Here is a 6,000-nt window from a genome sequence, read left to right on the forward strand (position 1 = left end):
CTTGTGGTCAATCCTCAATAGGCAGGTGGACAAACAAAATCCCACAAATTCTGACAAACTCCAAGCATTGATTATGCAAGAATGGGCTGCCATCAGTCAGGATGTGGCCCAGAAGTTAATTGACAGCATGCCAGGGCGGATTGCAGAGGCCTTGAAAAAGAAGGGTCAACACTGCAAATATTGACTCTTTGCATCAACTTAATGTAATTCTCAATAAAAGACTTTGAAACTTATGACATGCTTGAAAATTGCCTGTTATATTAAATTAAGTATAATAAATCAGATTGTTTATATGAATAAACACTGTTACTTTATTTGGCCCTTTACTGTTACTTTAATTGGCATTTGTCTTAATTTGACTTCTTGAGATGGAAAAACTTGTTTTTTTATCTAGTGTGTTATGAACGTGTTCTCTTTATGACAGAATATAAACTTTTTTGCATGGAACGACCCAGCTATATAACATTTGCTGGTAAGTTGGTGAGGTTTTTGTTTATGTTGTTGTATATATTACTGTCTGAGATTTAGCCTGGACGATCCACATTCTATAATTCACATAGGCTGTGTTTACACATGCAGCCTAATTCTGATCTTCTGCCCAATTATTGGCAAAGAGCCGATCTGATTGTTCAAAAGCCCAATTAGTGGAGAAAGATAAGAATTGGGCTGCTTGTGTAAACACAGCTGAAGTAATGACTTTGATTTGGAGCCCATCCAAGACAGGATGTTAAAATCATGTCTTCTCACATAACTCGACAGGCCCAGATCCAGTGCACAGCAGGTGTCAGAGACGGTACATATGTCAGCAGCCCGTAAATCAAACGTGTCTCCTCTATAACCATCATTATAACCATTTTCCCCCTATGGAACCTCAGCAGGACCCTCACCAGTGCCCACTGTCCTTGTACACTAAACATTCCTACGCTGGTCTAACATCAGATTGTATTATTAGCCTATATTTTAGCGTTGTTATAGTCAACTAGCAAATGTTTCTTCACTTTTTGGTGTTTTGTGGGGCTCCAAACCCTGCTGCTGGGCATTAGAATATAAATTAAACTCTTCTACACATTTCCCTCTCTAGGACTCCCACGGCACAAACAGACTATATGGACAAGAAGCTCTAAAATCCTCCAGTCTAAATCTTCCTTAGTGTGTCGCCCCTCCCAGACAGGTGATGAGGGAGGTCAGTGTGGTGCCCTCCTACCCGGTGACCCCTGGCCAACCAGGTGGGGGAGGAACAGCTACACAGGAACTGAGGAAGACCATCAGTCTATCTGAGGAGTGCAGTAATTATGTATCAATGTCCATCCCTCAGCAAAACCAAGATCATTCATTTTTAGACATTAAAGATGATTGTTCATTAAACAGTGGACTTTCGGTGAATCACCCTAAGAATTCAATATTAGGACTTAAAACCACAAATATGTACAGTAAATATTTGCCTGAGCACAATTAGCTTCCATGTGGTACAATGCTTTGTTTGATCGCAGGAAATGTGTTCATTACATATTCTGTGGACACAGCCAGTGAGTTTTTTACCTTTGTGAAGTTTCTGACAGATCAGCGCTTTAAACCAGCTGTAAGTTTTCTGTTTTATTTTATTCACCCACTCTTTGAAATGTCTATTCAAACATACTTCCTCTCTCTGGCAGACTAACATCTTTGATAGCACGGTTAGAAGAATGGACATCAACAAGTGGTTGGACAGCTTTGTAAAGAATGTAAGTCTAAGCTGTCAGCATTTTTAGGACATCAATTGGACCTGTCCAATTACGAAACTATACATAAAACAACTGAACTGACTAGGAGGTGCCTTGTTGCAGAAGTCAGTGCTGATCATCGTGGTCATCAGTCCCAAGTACAAGGCAGACGTGGAAAGAGATGGAGAGGATGAGCATGGTCTCCACACAAAGTTCAGGTAGACACTGACACGTGCCTGTCCGAATATATTCACTATTATTCTACAATATAGAAAATAGTACAAATAAAGAAAAACCCTTGAATGAGTAGGTGTTCTACTTCTTTGACCAGTAGTGTATACCCTAGTCATCTATACAGTGTGTATAGTATACATTTCATTTACCATGAAGAGAAATCACAACAGAGTTAGGTGTTTTTCTTTGATCATCACCGTTTCTCATGTCAGATCCAGAATGAGTTCATCCGACAGCGCTGCCTTCATTTAAAACTGGTACCGGTATTGTTTCCCACCTCTACGAAGGTGAGTGGATAACCAGATTTCCCATTCACTGGGTTAGGCTATACTGTTGTTATGTTCTCCAGAGTGTAAGGCTCATCCCATCACTGTCTTCCAGAGACATGTTCATACTGTTGTTACGTTCTCCAGAGTGTAATGATTCAGCCTATCCTATTTTTCTCCTACAGAGATATGTTCCTGCCTGGCTTCAGAGCACCAGGATACACCACTGGCCCCCCTCTGGAACGCTACATTGGCCCCCCTCTGGGGAAAGAGCTGACCCTCTCCGTACGACACCTGTGACATCTCTGAGAACTGCTGAAGACACATTATGTTGTGGTGCTTCATAGATTTCAATGTTTATATGGAAATTTAGTAAATGCTTTTTTTTTTTTTTTTACTAAACTGAACCGGTGTGGGAGTAGTGGTGTATCTCAGCACTACTCTCAAATAGCCACAAGGTGGCAGTATTTACTTTCTGATGTTTCAAGTCCTAGACTTGCTAAGGTGGTAATGGGTTACTCCTGACATTGTGTGGTCCTAATAATATGTGATCTGAAGATGTATTCTATTAATAAATGAAAGTAATAAGAGCTTGTTGACTGTGAGGTTGTTGATTTGCCATGATAAACATGTTTACATTGTTGCCTATACTACATAGTTACTACGGTAATACCCAGTACAACGTCAAGGTCTCACATTTTTGTGGGTAATACCAGATAAGTAGAACATGGTGTACAGGTGGATTTAGTGGCCTAAAGGTTAGCATGTATGATATTTGTTGACGATATTTGTGCGTCTGTAACTATCCGTAATAATGGTAGCATCCACATTAATGTGGAAATGTTTAGAAACATGTTCTATTCTCATTTACAATAAAAGTGACTCCAAAATTACACAATACATTATTTGCCATTAATTTATATTGGGAAAAACATAATCTGCACAAAAAGTGGTGTAATTTCTTAACGGTTCACCCGATATGGATGACAATACCCTCAAATTAAAGCTGACAGTCTGCACCTTAACCTCAGTCTTTGTATCATTTAAAATCCAAAGTGCTGGAGTACAGAGCCAAAACAACAAAACATTTGTCACTGTCCCAATAATTGCGGAGGGCACTGTACTATAATTTCTGCTATTCTCAAAAGAAAGCCAGTCATACATTCTATCAGCCTAATGCATTTGTTAACCATGAGAGCTTAGTATTTAGCTTAGGCTTTTCCTGCACCCATAGCACTTGCACCACACTAGACCGAGCCTTATCTGACCAACCCAAAGCAACCAAAGGGGTTGGGGAAGGGGGAGATGGGATTCTCTCCTGCAGGTGGCTTGGTGTGTGAAACTGAGCCTGTCAACTTATCAGTGACCACATTTACATGTCCACAGTATTCCAGATAGTAGCTCATATCCCACTTAAGGTCTTATTTGGGATAAGCTGTTTACATGCACCTTTGATATCCCGCTCATGAGTATCCCTGTATCCATTAATAAACACAATATTCCTCATTTAAGTTCTATGGGTTAAACGGAATAGAAACTGAAATATTGCACTGAATGTAGGCCTATAACCTCTCACTTGTAGAGTAATATAATATTAACTCCTGCAGAATAATACAACAAATGTTCATTTTGTTTCAGGATCAGGAGTGGAGAAACATTATTTATTTATATCAGCATCTCTTCAGAAGCTGGACGTGGAGGTCCTGGGCTGGTGTGGTTGCACGTGGTCTGCGGTTGTGAGGCCGGTTGGACATACTGCCAAATTCTCTCTAAAACAACGTCGGAGGCAGCTTGTGGTAGAGATATTAACATTCAATTCTCTGGCAACAGCTCTGCAGGACATTCCAGCAGTTAGCATGACAATTCCTACTTTTAGAAGTGATTTGTTTGACAATCAGATGAAAACATCATCACACAACACCCATTATATGTGAAACTGAGCCTGCGCGGACTGCAAAAACAACAGTAAACGGCATAAGATGTTTTCATGCCACAGTATCCCGTCTTAGATCAGCATACCCCATGCATCATATCCGGGGATCTCATAACCAGGCTACAAGCTTTTTCGGGTTATTGTTAACGGGATATGATGTTTATATGCGCCAACTCAAAAACAGAATACTTGAGTATCCCGAATAATAACGGGATATTAGTGTGCATGTAAACTAGATCAGTGAGGTGACTGCTTGATTAACAAGCGCAAACTGGTCTGTGCCTCCAGATAACAAGACGAAATTCTCCAACCATCAACAAGGAGAAAAGTCCCTTCAGAAAACTATTGCTTTCATTCCTACAAAGCTGTGTGTGAACTGGTGTATGTGAATACTTACCTGAACATCTCTAGTGTAGTGCGTTCTGGGCTATCCCAGATTGTGATGCATAGACATACCTTTCAGCAGAAGACTGCTTTTAAACGGACTCACCTCGTTTTCACCTGCACTGATTGGTTTCCAGAGAAAGGGCTGAAGCCCACTCAAGGTCAGAGCACACTCCGTGTGACAGATGCTCCCACTCCATCCAGATGAAATGTTAATGAAATATTCTTCATCATCAGGGAGCCATTGAGTGTGACTGTGTCCCCAGTGTGAGCCGGGGTTTATGGGCCTTTCAGTTTATTATGGAAATCTAGATGGAATTATATTAAAGGGCAACTCCACCACTTTCAAACTAATTGTCATTATCTCCAGCACAACGCCAGTGTCAACATATGTGAAATCAGCACATTTCTACATTTGAAGAAAAAAATATGAAGTTGAAATAGTTCTACCTACTGACATCATCAAAAGTGAAAACATTTTTAAAAACAATGATTTTCATACACTATGAGATTCAGGGTAACATGTGGAGCAAGAAAATACCCTCCCTTGGATAGAAACTCATTGCAGGTTTTGAAAACCACAGTGTTCTCGCTTTTAATCCTACCCTGGGATGTCACAGAGACATTTCTTCTCATATTTTTAACCAAGGATCATAGAAACACGCTGTTTTCAAATATGTAGACACTGGTTTGGTGCTGGAGAGAATGAATATGAGGTTGAAAAATTGTGGCATTGCCCTTTAACCAATGTGAAGTTTAAAAAATATGTCAGGAAAGTAGAAAGAAAGTACCAAAAATATGACTGTAATTATAAAAAGGCCTTATTCTTTAAGCAGTCGTGGCAAATAGTGTTGTGTGCCACAATATTGTGTGGACTGACTGAAACGTCTTGAGGAGTGTAGAACCATGTTATGATCTGTTTGTAGTCTTCCATATGGACTTATGGTAAGTACATCATTTAGGGGGACAGTAACACAATTGCATAAATTTGGATGTAGGACGAAATTTGACACATTTATCAAAATATGGTCATGTATGGTATGGTCAAGGAACTTCTAGAAGTGCTCAAAGTACACCACTGGAAGTGTGTGAGAGCCAATTACAAGGCAAACTTTACAGTAATCCAGTCTTGCAAAAAGGTCTCGCCCATAGAGAACGATAGAGGCCTCTAGTGGCCAAAAGGCCACTTTAGCCATAGACATTAAAACCAGTAGATAGCGCTGACGTCATCCATATATTCCTATGGAAGACTCTGGATGGAGCATGAAGCCAGAGGTATTTTAATTTGAAGCACGCCATATTGCTGAATGAGGCTGAATTGCACCAAATAATCGCTAAGGATCATGGTGAAAGTGGCCGTAACTAGCAAAGGATCATAGCCGATATAGTCGTTTTCATTCTGCCTGAGTAATGGCGTGTATACATGCTAGTCGGAACTAGGAAACTCAAAAATGTCCAACTTGCTGATTTGTTGAACACATAA

The 6,000-nt window shown here is 40.1% G+C and overlaps 1 long non-coding RNA gene across 1 annotated transcript; it reads left to right on the forward strand.

Moving 5' to 3' along the window:
• The first annotated feature begins 76 nt into the window (after positions 1-76).
• On the forward strand, positions 77-3,190 carry LOC110529525. Its single transcript, XR_002474401.2, has 4 exons — positions 77-1,721; positions 1,824-1,918; positions 2,147-2,221; positions 2,386-3,190. It is a non-coding gene; the product is annotated as an uncharacterized LOC110529525 (long non-coding RNA).
• Positions 3,191-6,000: the final 2,810 nt, after the last annotated feature.

This window comes from Oncorhynchus mykiss, chromosome 8 (genome assembly GCF_013265735.2).
Source record: "Oncorhynchus mykiss isolate Arlee chromosome 8, USDA_OmykA_1.1, whole genome shotgun sequence".
NCBI classification, from domain to species: domain Eukaryota; kingdom Metazoa; phylum Chordata; class Actinopteri; order Salmoniformes; family Salmonidae; genus Oncorhynchus; species Oncorhynchus mykiss.